The sequence below is a fragment of the Malaclemys terrapin genome, chromosome 6 (genome assembly GCF_027887155.1).
Source record: "Malaclemys terrapin pileata isolate rMalTer1 chromosome 6, rMalTer1.hap1, whole genome shotgun sequence".
NCBI lineage: Eukaryota > Metazoa > Chordata > Testudines > Emydidae > Malaclemys > Malaclemys terrapin.
Genome location: NC_071510.1, coordinates 22,709,413 through 22,732,328, shown reverse-complemented (window position 1 = coordinate 22,732,328; position 22,916 = coordinate 22,709,413). Strand labels below are relative to the sequence as shown.

General features: G+C 41.8%; 1 long non-coding RNA gene across 3 annotated transcripts in view; it reads left to right on the top strand.

The window, feature by feature from the left end:
- Positions 1-22,916, top strand: part of LOC128839423 (uncharacterized) — a 40,901-nt gene that overhangs the window by 12,143 nt on the left and 5,842 nt on the right. For all 3 annotated transcript variants that reach the window (XR_008445414.1, XR_008445413.1, XR_008445415.1), the window contains exons 2-7: positions 425-478; positions 3,120-3,165; positions 6,825-6,926; positions 7,923-8,063; positions 17,155-17,255; positions 20,023-20,082. This is a non-coding gene — a long non-coding RNA (uncharacterized LOC128839423). The remainder of the gene's footprint in view (positions 1-424; positions 479-3,119; positions 3,166-6,824; positions 6,927-7,922; positions 8,064-17,154; positions 17,256-20,022; positions 20,083-22,916) is intronic.

Below are 22,916 nucleotides of genomic sequence, written 5' to 3'. Positions count from 1 at the left end.
CAAAGCCAAGTTAGAAAAAGAGTACAACCCTAATTATCCTTACAGGACCAAACTTGATTGAGAATTTGGGGTATTGTTCTGGGAGAAGCTGGCACTGACCATTTCCCCCCCATTATGAACAAACCTATTCAATTTATAGTGTTATGTACCACAACCAATTTTCATTAAAAAATTATTTTAATACGCCCTCTTTATAGAGAGATTTTTTTAAGTGCAGGCATATTTTTTTAAATTAAAGAACAACATTAAAGTAAATTATTCTAGTTTACATAACGTATTGCTTCCATATAGATCTTGGTATGAACTAAGGATCAGGTTTTTTGCACTCTGTAGCCTTGTAATTCTCAATGGGACATATTCATGTCATTTACACTGATATAACTGACTTCAGAATCTAACTGAATAAAACGTCTGTTGCATTCAGGAATAATAAGGAAGGAGCCGGCGTGCAATTAGATTAACAATCTTCCAAAGAAAGGTAAGTAATAATTATATATATTTCCAATAACTGTCGCTACGGCCTCCTTCTTTTACCGTAACTCATATTGAGTAGGTACTTTACTACACAAGTAGTCCCAATCAGAGAGCAACATCTTAGAGTGCTCTACAATTCACACCTCCGTAGACTGCACTGTGGCGCCATCCATGTAGTCAAGTCCATTGAAAGCGGTGTGACTGGTCATGAAGTAAGGTATTATTCAGCATGAGTAAGGTGGAAATCAGGACTACAGTGAATTGAGTGCCAGTTTTATATTGCAAAAGTAATCAGATCCTTTAGGGGTTTTATCTTTATTGTGAATATGTCAGATCTTTGATTCTCTCTGTGGTCACTGTGTTTTCAACACTCTGAAACCGATCCTGCATTTTCTGCAGTCAAAATTCTCATTGACATCAGTGGGAGTTTTCCAAGTAAGGCCTTGTGTACACACACACAATTTCTTCCACTTTAACTATACCAATATTGTTAAAGTAGTATAAACCTCCTAGTGTGGACCCGTTTATATCTGTATAAAGGTGCCTTATACTAGTATAACTATTCTCATATGTCAGAGGGGTAGCCGTGTTAGTCTGGATCTGTAAAAGCAGCAAAGAGTCCTGTGGCACCTTATAGACTAACAGATGTATTGGAGCATGAGCTTTCGTGAATGAATACCCACTTCGATGCATCCAACGAAGTGGGTATTCACCCACGGAAGCTCATGCTCCAATACATCTGTTAGTCTATAAGGTGCCACAGGACTCTTTGCTGCTATTCTCATATGGGAAGGGGAATAAGCTATGTTGGCATAGAGTACCTTTATATTGGTATAATTGTGTCCACACTAAGGATTGTTCCACTATAACTATTTTGGTTTAAAAAAACAAATCACATCCCTCACCAAAATAGTTATACCAGTACAAAAACTGTGTGCAGAAGCAAATCCTGCAAACCCTTACTCCCGGGACAAATCCTTAGTCATGAGGGTAGCCAGTGTGACGACTTGTGTGATAAAGGTTTACAGATTTGGGCACTATTTCTGAGCCAAAAGCCAAGTTAGAAAAAGACAGCAGTCCAGCCACATAATGATTAAAAATAAAAAAAGGTTAGAAGAGATTAACAATTTTAAATGGTCAAGTTACATGACATAAATTGGGCTAATTTCGTGCTTCCTAGCGGCTTGTCTGCATGAACAATTTGTTTGTGGCAAGCAGGGGTATGAATCTACTGCACATTAGCCTGTCATGGCTTACCTGTCCGTGTGGATCCTGCTAACACAGATTAAGAGTTTTTAATGGGCTTTGATCTGATAAAATGACTCAGATCTCATAATTAAATTACATCAAAGGGTACATTGAAATACAGATCTGATACAGTGTGAACTCAGAATAATTAAGTAAAGACCTGATTATTTTTTAATGATTCTGTGAAAAGTTGTTCTGTGAAAAGGTGGTGTTCATCTGTTAATTAAATCAGGAGATCTGAATCAACATCTCCCTGCTTATCTATTGCTCGACCATAAATATTTCCAGGAGAACTGGAGGTGTTCTCACTACTTTTTACTTTTTTTTAGTTAGTACAATTACAGAGAGCACCTCCAACTTTGTTTTTTAATTTTTTGAGTCTTAACAAAGACTAGAATAAACCAGAAGATGATGCATCAAAACTAGGAATGGTCTGAAACTGTGCTCTGGGAAGCTGGCTGGTTGTTTGGGCTCCAATTCAGCAAAGCACTTAAGCACATGCTTAAAGTTAAGTATATGCTTCTACCCTTTGCTAAATTTGGATCCTTAGTTTTGGCTCTACTTATTTCCAGCTGTTAAATTTCATTAAAAGACAGATAAAGTATAGCCCATACTTTCTTAATTATACTTTTCAGTGTAAACAATTTCTACAATTGCCACAGCAATGAGATGTGACTGCAGTTGGGGAGAGGTGACCATCAGTTGGTCAATGGAAGGGAGGCCACCAAAAGACAATTTAAATTAAGACGTGCCCCACACTATGAAAAGAATTTGAGAACCCTTGCTCTCACTTATTGGCTATAATTCACATAATTTAGCAGTTCTTTTAAAAAATTGAAAATATTAAATATACCTTTCTAGCTGCAAAATTAGGAGTAATTTATGGAGAAATGTTAAACTATGTCTATTGTGCAGTAATGTTTTTAAAGCCATTTGAGATCCTCAGATGAAAAGCTCTACATGGGCACAATCCTGCATTTCCTACTAACATCTTGATTTTTCATGGGATGTAACTCCATGCTCATGGACAGCAGCTTGTATGTAGGATGGTGGTCTATGGCAAAACTCCAGCTGAAGTCTTCTAAGTGCAATGTATAATTATGAATAATAAAGGAATATGATAAATGAGATAAATATACATTCTCATAAAATCAATCTTTTTACATTGTACACAATCCTGTTTTTAGAATAGTCTTTATAGCATTTCCTCAAACTGCCCAAATTAGTTAAAACAGAACCACATTCCTTTCTTAAAACAATTATTAATTTCCAGTTTTTAATTCACCATGAGTCTGTATCACTGTGTACAATTTAGCACATTTTCCAATATTTTTTTGCATTGGTAACATTATATAAAATAATTAATTCTGACAAATCCTATTTGCTGTTTGTCACAGGACCAGGAGCTGAATGACAGGAAAGAGAAGTTCATTGGCACATCAGGTTTGAACATCAAAATCTCCATCTCACAGTGGTGGTTTATTATAGGAGGGTTTGGTTAATCCAAATGGACATCAGTTTGGTGCTTGTCTGTAGCTGCTTTCCTACCAAGCAGATTTCCAAAAAAATAAATGCAAAAAAACAAAAACAAAAAATACAAAGTACCCGGTACAGCTCCTGTGTTTCCCCAGGGCTCCTTGCCTTGGTCTCTCATCAGCCCAGCCCCCTTGTCTGTCTCTCTGTGGTAGCCTTGTCCACAATAAGATTTTTTTTTTAATTCCCCACCATTGCTAACAGCATTTTAGCTGAAGTGTTCTTAGAAACAGTATAAATATTTTTCAAAAAGTTCCCTACTGTAGGGAAGGATCCCTTTCCTATAAGGCTTGAGTGTGACACACCTGGAAACTATGTTTCAGCAAAGTCTCTTCCTTGAGACTCCACTGGACTGGGGCATGGCATAGTTTCAGAGAATGGCAAGAGAACTTTATATCCCAAGAAAGCCTTAGGCAGCTAGATAATCCCACTGATTTAAATGGGACTACCTTGTAGAATCATAGAATCATAGACTTTAAGGTCAGAAGGGACCATTATGATCATCTAGTCTGATCTCACCCACCCACTCCTGTATCAAACCTGTGTCTGAGCCATTGAAGTTCTCAAATCATGGTTTAAAGACTTCAAGGTGCAGAGAATCTTCTAGCAAGTGACCCAGGCCCCACGCTGCAGAGGAAGGCGAAAAACCCTCAGGGCTTCTGCCAATCTGCCCTGGAGGAAAATTCCTTCCCAACCCCAAATATGGCGATCAGCTAAACCCTGAGCATGTGGGCAAAACTCACCAGCTAGACACTCAGGAAAGAATTCTCTGTAGTAACTCAGATTCCACTCCATCTAACATCCCATCACAAGCCATTGGGCACATTTACTGCTAGTAGGTGAGGCAATTTGGAATTAATGGAATATAATAATGATACCTAGCTCTTTTATTTAGTGCTTTTCATCAGTAGATGTCAAAGCACTTTACAAAGGAAGTCAGTATTTTTATTCCCGCTTTACAGAAGGGGCAACGGGAGGTGAAGTGACTTGCCGAAGGTCCCCCAGCAAGCCAGTGGTTGAGCCACAAATAGAACACAGGTCTCCTGAGTCCCAGTCCACTGTTCCAACAGAATATGTAGTGGAACCTTCATAGATTGAAGCCATTTTTTTTTCTCCAGAAAACTTAGCTTTCAGCAAACATGTATTGTAACTGGGATTGCAATTTGCACTGCATTGAAACCATTTTGGCACTCTCTTTAACTAGAATATCTTTAACTATGTCTGAGCTCACTGTGGCTACGTCTAGACTTGGAGGTGGCAATGTGGTTCCCAGCTCTAGTAGACCTACTCATGCAGGCTCTCATGAAGCTAGCGTGCTAGAAATAGTAGTGTAGCCACGGTAGCACAGGAAGCAGTGAGGAGCAGCACAGGCTAGCTGCCCTGAAAACCTGCCTGGACCCCATGGGTATGTGGTGGCTGAGCTACTGATCACCAGTGCCCATGCTACCCTGACTATCCTACTATTTTTAACCTGCTAGCTTGATTGAGCGCTAGCATGGATCTGTCTACACGAGCTGGGAATCACACCCCCAGCTCCAAGTGTCGAGGTTAGCCTATAAGTAAATTCCAGGACTGGCCTTAAACTTTTGCCATGCTTGCAAACTAATTTGCCACCCAAACCCCCTGCTTCTCCTTCCCAACTAACTATTACTAATTTCAGCCCTGCCCCAGCCTCCTACTGGGGTATTGGGCTCAACTACTTATGCTGAAGCTTGTGCATGTTTATTCAAATATCATCTCCCGCAAAACTTTTCAAAATGTTGATAAGGTGAAGGTCTGAGAGTTGCTAGGTCCCCATCCTTGGAGGATTCTGTGTGGTTCTGGTGAGTTTTAGGCCTTGTAGCAGTTTGCAGATATTAACTATTTACTTGTCACAGTCTCTCTGTGGGGTAGGTCAATATTATTCACCTCATTTCATTAATGTGGACAGAGTTTAAGATCAAAATTTTTAAACTTGGATGTATAGAACAGCGTCAGGATGTATAGAACAGCTCTAACATATACTTGGCTGCCGTTTTGGCAACTGAGAAGAGGTGTACAGTTGCACCTCAGCCACACCCTCTACCAACAGTCACACCCCGGAGAGACCTCCTATGCTAACGTTGTGAAGGGGTTTGTGATGCTGATTATATGATCCCCAGGGAAACCAATGACATTGGGGATAGTACCTTGTGGCCAGATCTACCAGCTTTTCAGCCCCTTTATGCTTTTGAAGTCACACAAGGGGACATTAAAACCAATATTTGGGCCCATAATCTCTGTGTCTCAAGTCCCCTTATCACAGTGGTGATGTGAAGATAAATTAATTGATTGTTGTGAGGTCCTTAGATAGTATCATGATGGGGAACGCATAATAGCTTAGGTAGATAAAAGAGAGAATGATGAGTGAAGGATTACATACTACACCTCTACCCCGATATAATGCGACCCAATATAACATGAATTTTGATATAACATGGTAAAGCAGCGCTCGGGGTGGGGGGGCAGGGCTGTGCACTCCGGTGGATCAAAGCAAGTTCAATATAACACAGTTTCACCTATAACGCGGTAAGATTTTTTGGCTCCAGAGGACAGCGTTATATCGGGGTAGAGGTGTATATAAAGCATTTTGATTGGTATCAGTTCACTGAGATTTTATCCCATAATGCTTAATCATAGTAGTCACTGAAAAGCCTCTCAGCTATTTTCTGATTACTGTATGAAGAACTACGTCAAACCATTTCACCTTCTATATGAACAATGATACACTTTTAAGTAGTATTGGAGAACCAATTATTAGATGTGACCTGACCTAACTTGTTCTTCTATTGTAACTCAAGATTAAAGCATTTTTTCATCACCACACTTTAAAAAAAAAAAACTAATCCTCTATCCGGCTGACTCATAACAGCTGTTAAATAACTAGATATTTAGCTAAAGATGAACTGACCTATACGTCTAAACATGTGATATAATAACCAACCCCTTTCTGCATATCATGCTGTTTCTGTCATCATTTGAATTTTTTGTGCTGACTTCAGCTTCTGCATCCACTTGAATGGATTTAATGTAATTGTTAGTAATGATGGGAGCCATTGCATTGGCATTATAGGAGCATGTGGAGGAGTGGAAGGGGAAAGTAGAAAGGCTGACACAATTATTCAAAAGACTGGTCGCTGTTTGCTACGGAGTACTTCAGTTCTGAAGGAGCAGTTCCATATGGAAATAGCTTATATATAACACATGCACACCTAGCTGTTCAGCTGCTATGATTTCATTTGTTTTCTGTATACCCTTGGCAGTTATCAAAAATATTTGTTTTAATAAGGATTTGCTTCCCCATAGCCCTTCTTTTCTTCCTGCGTTATCCTGCAGTGGAGTCATAATCCTATTTATGATGTCACAGTTGTTTCCATTGCAACACACTGTGATATATTAAACACAGGGCAATGGGCCCTGGTTCTAGACCTGCTGACTCAATGGGAGATTCATAGTAATAGCAATTATTGGTGTTCATGTAATGCTTTTCATCCCTAGAGCTCAGTGTTTTGCAAAGGGGGGTAAGCATTAATATTATCCTCATTTTGCAGAAGGCACAGAAATGAAATGCTTTGCCTAAGGTCACACATGGTGGAAGATAGCCCAAACCTCCTGAGTCCCAGTCCTCACATCACAACTTCTTCTTGATCAAGGTGAAGACAGGCTATGAGCATTAAAGCCCTTATTCAAACAAACCATTATGGTCTCTGATGTCAGTAATCTGTGTCTAAAGATTAAGACTATGCACTCAGGGGGCAAAACAAAGTTTCTTCCCACTCTCTACCCTCCACCCATTTGCTGTTGGTGTGGGTATCAGATTCCCAGCCCCTACACTCAGAGCCACAGAAGGTTCCTATGCAGCCACACATGGGCTTGCTCTCCCTTTCTCCCCTTATTTAAGATCAGGGCAAGATAAAGCCCAAAATTTAGATCAAGCATCCCCAAAGTCTGGGGAGGGAGGAGCTGGCTGTAGTCTTTCAGATCAAAGCCATCTCTAATTGTAATTACTGGTATTTGTTTTCCAATAAAGATTTGCAGCAGATGCATGTAATCTGTATGCTTCGTGATAAAACAAAACACAGTAACAACAACAACAACAGCTAGGAAACTGCTTACATGTCTGTTTACCTGTGTAATCTGATCATGCATATGTGCTAATTGTAATGAAGATGTAAAGCATATCGTTTGCACATCAAAGCAAAGAGCTTAAAATCATAGCCAGTGGTGTTCTTGCTAAGATAGTGGCTTCTTTAAAAGAAGCAGTAAATGTGAATGAGTCGTGTAAAGGGGAAGGGGGAGGCAGGAGCCTGAGAAGTGGAGCTTGCAATGGAAGGTACATTGGAATTCCAAACTCCACTTACATTTTTAGTAGAATGTGTAATTTCTGATGCATGCTACAGCCCTCTTCTTCTAGATTGCTGGTGTAATACAGGTCTCTGACACAGGAGGAGGGCTGGTAAGGATCTAGACTTTGTTTTATAGCTCAAGCCATATGGCTATTGTTATAGTTGGCGAGATCATTAATAAAAGAAGAGTTATTATTATTTTTTAAAATGACCATCCGTGTGCCAGGTACAATCTAAACTGGATTTTCACAGGGTTACAGTGGGGAGCTTATCTCTTAGCCAATTTTCATCTTTCTTTCCCAGACATGGAGGCCCGAGAGTTATCCAAAAAGATTTGCAAGATTTTTTGTTGTTCTCAGTAATTGCTGAACTACTTTTGATCAAACTTTCCTAAAACCTTCACCCTTGGCCAAAGATCCCATCTGGAAAACGTCACCTAGAAAGGTAAAAGTTTGAGAAAGTCATAATCAACCCCCCATTGAAAAATGTTATTTTTATAATGGAAATGCTCAGGTACCTTCGCTATAATTATTACTATGTGTTCCAGCTGTTACATGTCCTGTACTTTGCGTGATATGTATATATCTATCTCTATAGCAATAGACATGTAAATCTACTATAAACATGGAATAGGATTTAGGTAGTTCCAGGTTATTAAATTTGATTTGACTGATAAATGCAATTACTGATGCTTTTATATTATATATGAACTGCAGCTTCAATAAGTATCAAAGAAATCATCAGTAAGTAAGATGCTTGCAAATATTGGCAAAGAGGCAATACATATATTTAAATTTAACTGAGGCCCGGGGCGTGCTGTGACAATTCTAGTAAGACATGGAACAACTCACTTGCATGCCTTAGGTCCAAAGTGACGTCCTTCATGCTGTCTGACCTCACATATACAGTACATGTGAGGTCATGCTGTGCACCAAATGGTGTCTCCCAAGGGGGCTGGACAGAATTGTCCCATGGTAGGCCAGTTGAATAACACACAGCTAGTCAGGCATGCAGGACATACAATGCATGCCTTGCATGTACAGACAACATGCCACTGCTAAAATGAGATTATAGCATGAAATTTTAACAATACTGTCAGCATTTTGGAGAGACTGAACTATTTGAATTTTGGAAACTTGTCACAACTTATTTGCAAGCCATCAGTTGTTTTATGCTAAAAGTGTCTTTTATGCAAACCAATAAAGTCTTGTTTGTTGTTTTCAATCCTTTGGACCAGATGCTCAGATGGAGTACTCTTCAGCCACATTGTGCTGCTTTGGCAGTGCTAAACATTCAGAAACCTGGTGAATCTGGCAAATTAGGGATTCCTTGAAGGAAAGGGAGTATGGCCATGGTAGCGCTGTGTTCTGACAATGCCTGGCTATTGGAACAGCCCCTTGGGAAACCTGGGCAGCCAACATAAAGTAAAGCAGTCCTGTAATTGCTCTGCTTTACATTTGGCATTGGCTCGTTGCTGGACAGCCCTCAAACTGGGGGTGTAAAAATGGCTTAATGCCAAGCTTGTGTTCTCCGTTCCTGAGCTGTATCAAGCACAGCTTGGATACAGTTCAGGACGAGGACTTTTCTCAGCAGCTGAGGGGTCTTTATAAAGGATGTTAGACTAATGAAAGTGTGAGTAAGGAGTTGTCTCATATCTCCAAAATGAAACAGTAATTATAACCAAAACGTATTTTAAAAAAATCTATCTGGCAGGGATAGACATAATTGCCAGCTCCAGATGGCTTAGAACTTGATTTTTTTTTCGCAGGCAATATGCTGCTTTGTTTTATACTTCCCAGATTTCTTTGTACTCATTTTAATCTGTCCTTAACTCTGGGTAAAAATTATTCATGCAAGAATATCTACCATCATGGCATCTGGCAATTGAAAATGTAGAATGAAATTTTCATCCTAATTTCTGGTTAGGTTGGTGTGGGGGAGGGCAACTGGGACTGAGAGATGTGTGGAAGTAGCAGAGGGGAGCTAGATAGGAAGAGACTAAAACTGGAAATGGGCGAGAGAAATGGATGGGAGTGGAAAACGAGATAGAATGAGAAGCCAAGGGGAGATGGGGAAACCACTGGAGTTGTGGGAGGGGAGACTGAGCTGATGAGCCAGGATATGTGGGGAGAACTGGCTGGGCAGGGAGACTGGGACTAGGATGAGGAGCCAGGAGATAGAGACAGAATTGGGGCAGGGACAGGTTGAAGGGGATTGAGAAAAAGGTAAAGTCTTGGGAGAACTGACAGAAGGGTCCATGACCATTAGAGAACACTCCCTTCCAGAGCTTGGAATGGAAACCATGATTCCTCCCTTCCAGAGCCTGGAATGGAAACCATGATTCCTGAGTCAAACCATTCCTCAGCTGTCAGCAAAATGTGTCTCGTCCACTTCTAGTACTGGACCACACAGAGGATGACAACCTACTACTGCTATCAGTTACTCTGTTAGTTCAGGTGGCAGAGGTCTTTGCAATGGATCTAGGGATAGCTCAATGGTTTGAGCACTGGTCTGCTAAACCCAAGGTTGTGAGTTCAATCCTTGAGGGGGCCACTTAGGGATCTGGGGCAAAATAAGTACTTGGTCCTACTAGTGAAGGCAGGGGGCTGGACTCAATGACCTTTCAAGGTCCCTTCCAGTTCTAGGAGATAGGACATCTCCATTAATTTATTTTATATTTTATATCTAAAGATTTCGCTGATGAACCATGTGGTTGTCAATATGATCCCACCTGATGGAAGTTGGGTGTTTAGTTTGCTTTTTTAAAAACCTATGAAATTATAACAAAACAAAACTATATTAAAAAGAACATGGTTAAGGTTCTAAAATCAGGCACGCAGAAGTTAGGAAGTGCCAGAATTAAGGTCACCTGTGCAAGCTTAATTCAGCCCCTTTGTGTGTGTGCGCATTGATAGTCTTAAATTACATGCCACAGGATGGGTAGTGCTCATGTAATGAGCAGCTATTCAGTGTTTTCTTTTCTCCTCATTGTTCTATCTATTGACCTAGGCCTTATTTACTGCACACTATTCAACTCTACTCTGAAGACAAAATTATTAATTTACTCATGAGCTTTTCTACAACACTCATCACTATAGTATGTGAGTGTTTCACAAACATTAATTCATTTTCACAATACCCCTGTGAAATGAGGGGGTATTATTACCCCCCATTTTATAGAGGGGGAACTCCTGCATAGAGAGACTAAGGTCAAAAGTATCCACTAATTTTGAGTGCCTAAGTTTAGACACCAGAGTTCTTCAGTCAGGCACCCTGATTTTTTAGAGTATTTAGCAGTAGATAGCATTTTATATGTTAGAGCAGAGTTCCCACAGGCTTCAGTTGCAGTTGTGAGTGCTCAGCAAATCAGACCCCAGGGTCTCCAGTCAGGCACCCAGAAAATGAGGAAGTGAGGCCTAGATCCTCATAGGTACTTAGGTGCCTAAACCCCAGCCGTAGGCACTTCTTCTTAGCGTATGCGTAACATGCCTCAGGTGGCACATGACCAGGATTCATCACCCAATTTGGCCCGCTGGTTGATCATTAGTTTCCCTGGCCTGGGCTGATGCAGAGCGTAACATGAACACTGATCCATGTCCCCCTCCTTAGGCACTTAAGTCTCACTTAGGTGCTTAAATCCCAGTTTTGGTTTCACTGCGATCCGCAAAACTCTCACCAAGCCCAGTAGGCACATATGCTCACTTGGCAGGGTAAAAGTTCTCTTGGCACCTAACTTTCAGCCTCTAAGCATGCACGCTACTGCCTCCCTCTAGGCCGCCGACCACCTATCTCCTACCTAAGTCCCACAGCAATTCACGAACTGGGAAATACAGGTTTACGGCTGCCTAAATTGCATGTGGGGCCTGATCCAGGAGACATGCTCAGAAGCTGCCTAGTGGATTGGGTTCCATTCAAAATCTGGCAGGCAGAAGAAGAGGTGCCTCCCTTATAGCTTTTAGTCCCATGGCTACAGCACTTGCCTGAGATGTGGAAGAGCTGGATACAATTACCCCCTCTTTGCCAGATTTGAGCAGAGGTCTCCCACCTCTCAGAAGAGTGCTTGAACCACTGAGCTATGAGACATTCTGTTGGGGGAGCTCTCTCCACTTCTCCTATTTAAGCTGTTCCACTGTGGATAAAATAAAGAGTGACTAGAGCAGGGAATCTGGACCCCGAGTCTTCCCAGGAACAACACTGCAATCCACAAAGCTGAATTAGGTGCCTTTATGGATCACAGTGTTGCTTCTGTGATTTTCTAGAAACCTAATGTTAGGTGCCATGATGCTCAGTGTTGCAACATCTAAGTCCCTTAGTGGATCTCACCCTTAGTAACCATCTGTGAAAAGTTTTTGGTTTAAGTGACTCACCCCACATTGCATAGCAACTCTGTGGCATGGGCAGGATTAGAATGCAGTTTCCCAGGACAGCATTCAGACCAGCATTCAGACCATGAAGACCATCCTCACTCACTACACCCCTTCCAACAGATGCAGCTACAGACAGTCTCCTTCATTGCAGAAATCTGATTTGTCCCCAGAGAATGTCCATCCTATGCACTGAATAAGGTCCTGTGGAAAAAATAGTCTGTTGTGTAGATCAGGCCTTAGACATCTCGGAAAGGAAGTGTTTACACAGGTTCATAACTTCCAGTTAAGGAATATGTGTCCCATATCCCAGAATGCACATACAAAGCCTTTGAAAATCACAATTTAAACAAAGAGCTTGTAGTAGGTCAATGAGTTATCTACTGGAATACACATGTATACATTTATAATCCAATGTGGAAAAAATCCATTGTGTGACTATCACTATCCCTAGAAAATAAAGGAATTTTTTCACATTCATAAAAAAAATACACACGACACAGGATGTAGAAAATTTAGTGCAAAATAATTGTTTCACTTCCTAAAACTGCAGCTGCCATTAAAAAGTTGTTAGGCTCTCAGATCCTGCATTATAAATAGATACCTAGAATGATTAGGTTCATGCTAGTCTATAACCAGCTGTTTTGCCCACACAAGCATCTTAAAACTTGACTGGCAAAAAAAGTTGCATGTCTAAGATGATCCTTTTCGTTGAACAATTGTTCTAAAATAGCAATAATAACCTGTTTGACTTTACTGATCATGTAATAATCAGCTAGAGAGTTGAACACTTTTGGTGCTTTGCTATATCTTCACACTCCTTAGACAGACGTGAATATGTGACTAGAGAGAGCCTCCAAACAGGTTGCTGTTTCTTAATGTTGAACAAGGATCTGTTTCCATTGGAATTATTTTTTAAAATATCAGGGAAGCATTTCTGTTGGGCTTGGCTTAAATAAAAGTTTGTTAATACAAAAAGTAAATTATGAGCCAAATTGATCCAACTGTTCTTTTAAGGAAATACTGGAATTTTTCTTTCCCATGCCCTTGGCAATTAGAAGCAAGCAAAAACTTACTATTTTCTTATACTTTTTTTAATAGATTATTTTATGCTTAATTTCCCACATGGTTAATTGTACAAATTTTTATCAGTGGATATTGATCAGCCACCCAACAATCTAAATAGAGCCACTTGTTCCATTTGGTATAATGTTGCTTTTAAATGACTACCAGGACAGTATTTTTAAATGGGGTATCAGACTGATTTCTTAAGCCCAGTCAGAGAAAAGACAGCTCAGTGTATGTATAACAAAAAGCAGCTCCCCAGGTGCGGAAGGGCCGGTCAAATCTTGTTGGGTAAGCTCCTTTGCTGAAACGCTGCCAGATAGATACCTGTTTTTTGTAAAAGACAGAGTACACCTGGATCATTCATCACATTGGTCTGCACGGTTTTATAGAGAAGTAACTTACCAAAATGTCCAATTAAATAATGTGAAGCTTGTGACACAAAGTGACAAAAGACAGGAAATATGTAGTTCAACTTAACGCTCCAAGTCCAACTGGTGTGGGTCCCCTGATGTCTTAGGCTGTACGTCCATAACTCACCATGTTGTGAGCATGAAAAGGCACAGTGACATAAATTACATACAAGATGAAAGACAGCTTTAAATCTGAATTTCCTGGCTTTTCTATGTTCATTTCAGAAATAAATGAACTTACCAAATAAAAGCCTTATGAAAGGTGAGTCTGGTGGATTAGGAAAAGAGACTTAGGCAGGGATTGAGGGGAGGAGAAGATACTCACAAGCTAGGGAACAATACAGAAACAATAGAAGAGAGGGTGAGAAGAGGAACATAGGAGAAAAAAGAGCAAAGGATTGAGGAAAAAAGGGCATAAGATGTGTAGAGAGAGAATAATGAGAGAGAGGCTGCCCTTCTGAAGCCTAGAGATACATATGCTTTTTCAAGTCACTAATTTTTTTTCCTGTACAAAGGTTAGAGGTGCATCTTTGGACAGTCGTTTAAAACAACTAAAAGTAAGAAATGAGAATTAAGGTTGAAACTGTGATTAGTGCCTTGAACCTGGTTTAGCTATTTGCACCTGTGCAAAGCAGATGTCAAATGCTTCCACTGGGGGAAACGAGTGGAGAATTCTGATTGGGAGTGTTTTACATTGACTTGACGCAAGAGGATCCGATCCAGCAAAACACTTAAGCACAGGTTTAACTTCAAGCGCATGAATAGTTCCTTTGACTGCCAGGGGACTACTCACATGGTTAAAGTTAAACACATGCTTAAGTGCTTTGCTGATCAGAGCCTAAGTAATTAAAGTGCAAGGCAGTAGAGAATAAGCAAGTCCATCTTTATAATCCTCCAATTACAAGACCCTGTAGAAGCATTAAGTATAAATGATGTTATTTATACACACACACACACATCCCACTTCTTCTTAGGTACTTCCTAGGGAATTTTTTTAAGGATAATAGAATACTGGGTGATCATACATGACTATACAGGTCACAAGGCATCTCGATTTTTGTTTTGTCTCCTAATTTTCTTATTTCATCCCAAGGCAGTAGAGCAGATATGCTATGGATTACTGGAAATACTACAGCAGAAAAGCATTTTTGATGGTGTTTGGGGCTATTTTGCATTTTTATTTTCCTGTTATTGAATTTCAGCAAGGCAGTACAATTTCTCCAATAGAAGAACAGCAACTAAAGACACACTATAGGCATAAATAAGTGTAAATCTGTATGTGGTAGCTGGACGTTCTATTTTTTTTTTTAGTAGTTCTCATCTTGCTATGTTTCATATATATGTATAAAAAACATTAAAAGTACATTAAAGATGCAAACACGTAAAGTGAGGAAATGACAACATTAAATTGTGGTCAGATTTGCAGAAATGCTTTGGGTTGGCCTTGCTCTGCTCCCATTGAAGTCAATAGGTGTTTGCTGAGTGCTTTTGAAATTCCTCTCTAGAATTTTTTTAGAGAGATCTGTGTGTCATCATCCCATCCCCTTTTGCCACCCACTTTGTAACAAAAGTAGACAAAGAGCCAGGTCATTATCTTGTGCACCACAGGGCAGGATTTTGCCCTACAAATCTGCCCACACATCAACTTTTAATTCTTATGATAGTTGGCCACCTTTATTTTTTTTCACCCACTCAAATTTCCTTCCAAAAATCCTGATGAGTCATTGGGCATGCAGTCTATCCCAATGTGAGCACCTCACCTATGTACCTGCAGAAAAAATGGCCTTTTAGAAAACCCACTAAAGGGAAGATTTGTAAGTACTGTACTTTCTAAATGAGGTGGAGAGAACTCTTGAAAGAAAAAAACTAGGTCTTTTTCCTTTCAGCAAAGAATAGATTTTTTTCCCCTTAAGAATGTCATAATCTCTTCGCCCAGTGATTTTGCCGTTCAGTTCTTGGCTAAATCCATGAATTATGATGTATCCTGTTCTAGCCATGCCAAAAAATGCCACAATCTCACAGACTGTACTTCTCTTTCTGTGCCACAAAATCAAACCACAGACCTGGTGCAGAGACCCCGAGTATACTCAGAACATGCATGCGCAATACAGTGTTTCCTTTAGTTCTGTGGTTTTCTTTATGACAGGGACTACAAGATATATAAAGCTCCTTTCTGGCTGCAGGCTTTTTACACATATAATAGCTTTTGACAGAAAGTTACAGCTTGTTAAACCCAAATGATTTTGATTATGCATGTTAGTAACAAGACAAACCAGTTGTACAGAATTCCCTGCCCTGCAAAGTAGTCTATAGAGAAAAAAATTAAGCAGATCATACTGCAATCAAGAATGTTCCTGAACAAATTTAGTCTCATTAAACTAGAGAACAGAAAGTGATAATTTTTAAGAGAAACTGCTGTTGCTCAGTGTTAACCTGTAGAACCTGCTAAACACTTCACTTTAAATGTGTTTTTATACACTAGCCCCATTCCAGTCACAGAGCCACTGATTAAACCTGAAGAAGGTCAGGGATATGTGTTACTTTCTCTCTAGTTCCAGCTATTGTCTGAAAATTCTCTTAAATCTATAAGACTTAAACATGTTGTGACAGTCTAGTCTTATGTTCACCCTTTTTACAAGACTATAATAAATTTTGTACAAAGTATACCTTATGAGGTACCATTTGAAAGATCACTGAATCATGAAATCTGCTGAATATTTTTGTCCTGGTAAAATGTGTGGCAACGTTGTATGTAACGTTATAAAATTCTGCTGCATAAGAGTTGTTCCAAGTCTAGAGAAACAGCTTCAAACCAGTTTCCCAGAAACAGAAGACTAGCCAGCACCTCAGCCAGATGTCAGCATAATCAAAATGGACTATCACCCGATTAAGTGGTCATTCTGTGGCAGGAAAAAGGGTCTGACCGAGAAATTTACATGTTGGCAAAGAAATAGCTGGAAGTTCCCATCTCCCAGACCTGCTGTCTCCTGAACAGGGCTGATGTAACCATTTAGGCAAACTAGGCAGCCGCCTAGGGCACCTAAAAGCCCGCTCAGGCGAGGAGGTGGAGTGGAGGTGCGTGAGGATGGGATGGGAGGGGTACGGGGAGGGCCGCCCACAGTAACGGGGGGTGGGGCGCGCACAGGGGAACCGCTCCCCGCCCCAGATCACCTCCACTCTGCCTCCTCCGCTGAGCACACAGCCCCCGCTCTAAGTCTTCTCCAATCGGCGCCGCAAGCCTGCGAGGGGAGGAGAATTAGAGCGGCACTGGCATGCTCAGCGGAGGAGGCGGAGCCGAGGTGAGCTGGGGCGGGCTCCCCAGGCGGGGTTAGCTGCCATGGGGGGGGGGCTCCCTGGGCGGGGTTAGCTTCTGCGGGGGGGGGAGAGTCTCCCCAGGCTGGGTTAGCTGCCATGGAGGCGGGCTCCCCGGGCGGGGTTAGCTGCCGTGGAAGGGGGGGTCTCCCCGGGTGGGGTTAGCTGCCGAGGGGGAGTAGCTGCTGCATGGGGGGGGTTAGCTGCCACGGGGGGTGGGGTTAGCTGCGTGGGGGGGGCGCAAAGTGGAAGTTTCACCTAGGGCGCGAAACTTCCTTGCACCAGCCCTGCTCCTGAACCCCAACTGGAAATGATTCTCAAAGAGGAAGAAAAGGTATCAAAATGAAGAACAGAGAACACAAATCACCTTTCTCCCCTCAGCTCTACTCACGCCATCAACACTTGAAAGACAAAGGAAGCATCATTGAGCTGGCAGAGGTGTCTGACTCAGAGGAATCCAACCAGACTGCTGTAATCATACGGTGAGAGAAACTTTTTTGCTTTAAATTCACTTAGCTTGTTAAGTTAGGTATAAGTTTGTGTTTTACCTTTTATTTCTTTGTAACCAATTCTGACTTTTATGCCTCATTATTTTTAATCACTTAAAATCTATCTTTCTGTAGTTAATAAACTTGTTTTATTGTTTTATCTTAACAAGTATGTGTTTGGATTGAAGTGTTTGGAAAACTTCATTTGAGATAACAGGATTTGTGAATATCATATTCTATTAATGAAATGAGGGACTTTCTATGCTTGTATTGTCCAGGAGGGTAGTGGGCAGTACAAGGTGCACATTTCTGACACTGGGAATTTGCTGTATACTCTGTACTATAATTCAGGAGTGGCTGGCTGAGAGCACTTTTATAACTCAGCTGAGATTAATTTATATGCTAGAGGCGGTGTATGAGCAGACCAGGAGTGGTTACTCTCACAGTGAAGCAGTGTAAAAAGCACCTCATGTTGCAGAGTTGAGGGGACAGTTCAACAGTCCAGATTGTGCACTGGATAACGTCATGCATGAATTAATTGCTTTCCTGGGTCAAAGTTAACAAACTTTATAACAAAGTTCATTAACAGAGCTCTACACCGGGGGTTTCAGCTGTTAGTTTAGTTGCATCAGGATAAGCCCATGTCAAAGCACTGTGAATTGTAATTTGCACCTGTACAATTTATCTCTGCTTGAAACCAGAGTAAACTACATAGGTATAAATTGCAATGTGGTCCAGTAGATTGGGCATTGGACTGGAAGTCAGGAGATGTGGGCTCTATTCTTATATCTTTTACTAAGCTGCTGAGTGACTTTAGGCGAATTGCTTTGCTCTGTGCCTTAGTGTCCCCTCCCAGGCTTTGTTTATTTAGATTATAAACTCTTTGGGGCCTTAATTGTGTATACCATACCTAGCGCAAGGGGGCCCTGATCTTGAGCCTGTAGCTACTATAAAAATAGCAGCTTTGCCTATCTATGCTAGGGGTTTGTAATAGTAACAGATGAAGGGCCAAACCATAACTCTTGGTGTAAATTGGCCTCAAATATTTTCAGAGAGAAGTTTGGTTATTAAATTGAAAGTGTCTCTCTAATTATTGTGTTTCCTTCTCAAATAGAAATGATTACATTCATCTCCAGATTGGGGATTAGAAAGGAGTTTCCCCCAGGAATAATAGCACTAGTGACTTTCATGAGGTTGAAGGTTGGTCTTTTGCTTGAGCATTGAATAAGGATTATCTTCTAGGGTTAGTTTCTGGAGCCTGTGTGGCAGAGAGCAGTGGGACCCACCTCACTCTTTTCCATCCCTGGATACAGTGCAGACTATGCCCAAAGAAACTCCTGGGAAAGGATATGTAAACTTTCCTTCCTTGTCTATGCAGACATGACAGAATCTTTGACCAACTGCTACCAAAATCCACTTGTTTCTTTTTGTGGGAGGAGGCAATCTGTACCAGAGACAATGTACGAGGTATTTTAACAGTGCTCCTGATTGTGACTGTCAGAATTCCTCTGTGTTATTTAGCACATTTCTAATTTTGGCCCTAGCAACACACTTTTCCGCATTATTTAGAACAAAAAGTGTGAGTTGCTGCTATTTTCATCTAGTCTAAAAAAACCATTGAGGATCAGGAAAAGATGCTCACCTGTGCAACCTGTCTGCAGAAAAGTCAGAAGTACAAGAGACTTGAGACTGCTTTTTTTATTTTTTATTTAGATTTTATTACTTTCAATATATGCTAAATAATATGCAGAATTGCCTGTCATAGACTAAAAACAGACTAGTCAATAAAGTGGAAATAGCCAATAGTCTGACAACAGGCACCAAAGTCAAAATTAGCAAGATAACAGTAATCTTCTCTCACAACTATTACAAATAGTTACATAGTAAAATAAGCAAAGAGTCCTGTGGCACCTTATAGACTAACAGACGGATTGCCGCATGAGCTTTTGTGAGTGAATACCCACTTCGTCGGATTCACACACGAAACCTCCTGCTCCAATACGTCTGTTAGTCTATAAGGTGCCACAGGACCCTTTGTTGCTTTTACAGATCCAGACGAACACGGCTACCCCTCTGATAGTAAAATTAATTCATCTGTACATCCCTTCCTAACATTCCCTCAGAAGCCACCTTTAAGTCCTCTACATACCACTGGAGTCAGGCCCTCTGTATTTTATAAGTCTTTTTAGCTTTGCAGATATATTTTTTACTCATTTTTTGTATAGAGGAAGGATAGACCAGTGGTTAGGACTAACCTGGAATTTCGGAGACCTGAATTAAATACCCTGTTCTGCCATAGACTGCTTATGTCATGTTTGGCAAATCACTCAGTCTTTCTGTGCCTCAATTACTCGTTTATTAAATGAGAATATAGCACTTCCTGACAACACAAGGGTGTTTTGAGGAAAAATACATTAAAATACTGTGTGGCTCTCAGATGCTATGGTAAGTATCTTAGGTAGATAGATTTGTTATACTCGCAGGAACTTACATTATTTGTTACAAGCATTTTCCCCCAAACCTTCTCATAGATCGTTACTAAACTGGGGAGTTAGTGTTCATTTTTTGTTTCCATGAAGGTAGAAACAAATTTGCTCTCCACTAGTTAGTTAACCAGCGTGTGTCAATATTGTAAAGGAGCTAAGACATTAGCTAAAGTTCTAAATGCCTTTAAATGCCTCTTTAGCTCATTTAAAATATATTGCAATAACAACTAAATGGTCATTAAGCTGCTTATCATGCTTTTACCTTTCTGTCCTAGACGTCTGGTTTCTCATATTGGAAGAGGCCAGCATAAAGACGGCAACAACGTTCAGATAAGGTATATGGACCCCGTTCTGAAATCCTTATTAAGAGCTAAACTGTGACTTGCACTACATCCCCACAGAAGGGAGTTAGAGTCTCTAGAGGGTTCTAGGCACAACGGAGAAAGTAGGGCTGTGTACCCGCTCTGGAGCAAGCAGGCTGGGAGGGAGCAGGCAGGGACAGGGAATAGGTGGAGAGTTGGCCCCAGTCTTGCTAGTTGCTGGCCAGCAGAGCTGCGTCAGCATGCAACAGGGGGAGGGGTGGGGTGGCATGGGGGTGTAGTAATTGTTGGCTGCTATAGGCCAGCACTCAGTTACTACCCCCTGGAGCAAAAAGGAAGTTGGAGAGGCAAGGTGACTCAGAGGTGTTTCTGAGTCACTGTGCTGCTCAGGGCTACTCCTGGGGTGGTTCAGCTTATGTATCACCTCTTTCCCAGGGCTATGCCTGAAGTCCCAATCTAGCCCTAAATCATTGAACTCATATGGGAGTTCTGCCTGAGTAGGGACGGAGAAGACTAATGGATTCTGAATATAGTAAAATTACTGCTACATGTTACTAATCTACAGTAGAATCTCAGAGTTACAAACACCTCGGGAATGGAGGTTGTTTGTAACTCTGAAATGTTCTAACTCTGAACAAAACCTTACGGTTGTTCTTTCAAAAGTTTACAGCTGAACATTGACTTAATGTTGACAGCTTTGAAACTTTACAGAAGAAAAATGCTGCTTTTAACCATCTTAATTTAAATGAAACAAGCACAGAAAAAGTTTCCTTACCTTGTCAAATCTTTTTTTTAACTTTCCCTTTATTTGTTTTGGTAGTTTACGTTTAACACAGTCTGTACTCTATTTGCCTTTTTTTTTTTTTAATCTCTGCTGTTGCCTGATTGCGAAGAACTGGTTCCAAATGAGGTGTGTGGTTGATCGGTCAGTTTGTAATGCTGGTGTTCGTAACTCTAAAGTTCTACCGGAGTAACTTCTATCAGAGTCCAACTAACCCCATCACAAGAATAACTAAAACCAAATCAATGGCAAAGCAACGTGAACGGCTGTAGCTCGTCTGCTTTTCATTTTTGCGTAATGCATGTAACACTAAATCTGCCACACAAGTTACAACGAGCCATTGGAAGCACAGGCATGTTGCAGGTCAGGACTGAGCAAGCGCTGTGTAGGGAGGGTGCTCACACTATATCTGGCTCCAGCACATATTATAAGAACTTTCATGAACAGGTGGTGTGATGAATCCACGTGCTGCGTGCACACAGATTCATTAGTTGGTAGCTAACCCATACACATGCAGCATCAGGGATAGACCCCAGGAGCTCTGGCTTTAGAAGCACAGAACTCTACTACTTGAGCAGAGATCTCTCTCAGCTGATACCACTAGAAGAAAGTCCCGTCTCTTGAGAAGCCACTGGAGAGAGAGGGAGACTTGATCACACTGAGCCAGTACATTACACAGGGAAAGGAATGTTGAAGGTTGTACAATTAGCTAGTTACACTGTGGATTTTTTGTCTGAAGCATCATGTACTGGTATCTTTGAGGGACAGGATTCTGGACCTGCTGGTCTAATCCAGTATAGCAAACACTATATTCTTATGTGCTGTGCCTAGTCTCAAATAACCATGATGCATTCATTCTTCTAAATATTGAGAAAAGCTTCAACAACTAGAGTAGAAAATGCAAAACTTATCTTTTCAGCAAACCTTCTCCTAAGAAGCTGATGGACAGAATCACCCCTGGGTGTGGGCTCCAGGTTCTCAGTCCCACTGTGGCTGCTTGGACTTGTGCTCAGATGGCACAAAGCAGCCATAACACCAGTTTGACTGGCTTTCTGAGGATTCCCCTGGTATACCTTGGACGAAGGGGAAGGGGGTGATTGGATTGTTTGTACACATCAGCAACCCTTAGTTGTCAAAACAGCCCCTTAGAGGCAGTTACAACTGAGAATAACCCTAAATTATGCCTCGGGACCAGCAACTCTAGGATCAAGGAGCCCTCCCTCCCTGAGCGACTCAAGTGTAATAAGGCCAGTCCTGAGGATCTGACCCACAACTGAGATTTGATGCTTCCTAAGTTGTTGCTTAAATCTGCCTGAGAAATAAGTAGTGCAGGAAAGTATGATAATTAATACATAAGAAGTCCGTAATAGTATGGATGATTTAGGAAAGTTTTGGGGAATGAGACTATTTGGGTTCACTATAGGTCCTTTCCAACCCCAATGATCTATGTAGGGCAGAGGTGGGCAAATTACGGCCTGTGGGCCACATCCGGCCCGCAGGACCGTCCTGCCCAGCCCCCGAGCTCCTGCCCCAGGAGGCTAGCCCCCGGCCCCTCCTCTGCTGTCCCCCGTCCCCTGCAGCCTTAGCTCGCTCACTCCGCCGCTGGCGCAATGCTCTGGGCGGCGAGGCTATGAGCTCCTGGGGCAGCGCAGCTGCAGAGCCCGGCCTGACCCAGTGCTCTGTGCTGTGTGGTGGTGGCGGTGGCGTGGCCCGGCTCCAGCTGCCAGCCACTGGTGCTCCAGGCAGAGTGGTAAGGGGGCAGGGAGGGTTGGATAGAGGGAGGGGAGTTCGGGGTGGTGGTCAGGGGGTGGGGGTGTGGATAGGGGTTGGGGCAGTTGGGGGGGGGAACAGGGGGTTGAATGGGGGCAGGGATCCCAGGGGGCAGTCAGGAAGGAGGGGGGGTTGGCGGCAGGGGGCAGTCAGGGGCAGGGGTTCTGGGGGCAGTCAGGGAACAGGGAGGAAGGGGTGGTTGGATGGGGCAGGGGTCCGGGGGGGGGCATCAGGAATGTGAGGAGGGGTTGGATGGGGTGGCAGGGGTCTGGGGGCAGTCAGGGGACAGGGAGCGGGG